This window comes from Mastomys coucha, unplaced genomic scaffold (genome assembly GCF_008632895.1).
Source record: "Mastomys coucha isolate ucsf_1 unplaced genomic scaffold, UCSF_Mcou_1 pScaffold1, whole genome shotgun sequence".
In the NCBI taxonomy this organism is placed as follows: domain Eukaryota; kingdom Metazoa; phylum Chordata; class Mammalia; order Rodentia; family Muridae; genus Mastomys; species Mastomys coucha.
Window position 1 is genome coordinate 50,565,921 of NW_022196891.1, and position 369 is coordinate 50,566,289.

At 44.7% G+C, this 369-nt stretch overlaps 1 protein-coding gene across 2 annotated transcripts in view; it reads right to left on the minus strand.

The window, feature by feature from the left end:
* Positions 1–369, minus strand: part of Dhx9 (DExH-box helicase 9) — a 35,210-nt gene that overhangs the window by 25,448 nt on the left and 9,393 nt on the right. The gene's annotated exons all lie outside the window — the stretch shown is intronic.

The following is a 369-nucleotide window of genomic DNA, read 5'->3' on the forward strand; positions in this document are numbered from 1 at the left end:
AAGAAAAACCAACTTGGTATGTAGACCAGAACACCTCTGAACTCAAGAGGATCTATTTGTCTCTGGCTCCCAAGCACTGGAATTAAAGGTGCATGAGCCAAGATGTTTGGCCCAAAAGCAATAGTCTTTTTATGTAAAATGCTCTTTAGAGATGCTGGGAATGGAGGTCGGATAATACAACACTGAGATGTCTACAAAATAAATACCAAGCATGGGGCTGGACTGATAGTTCAGCGGTTAAGAGCTCTGACTGCTCTTCCAAAGGTCCTGAGTTCAAATCCCAGCAACCACATGGTGGCTCACAACCTCTCCATGAGATCTGACGCCCTCTTCTGGGGTGTCTGAAGACAGCTACAGTGTACTTACATA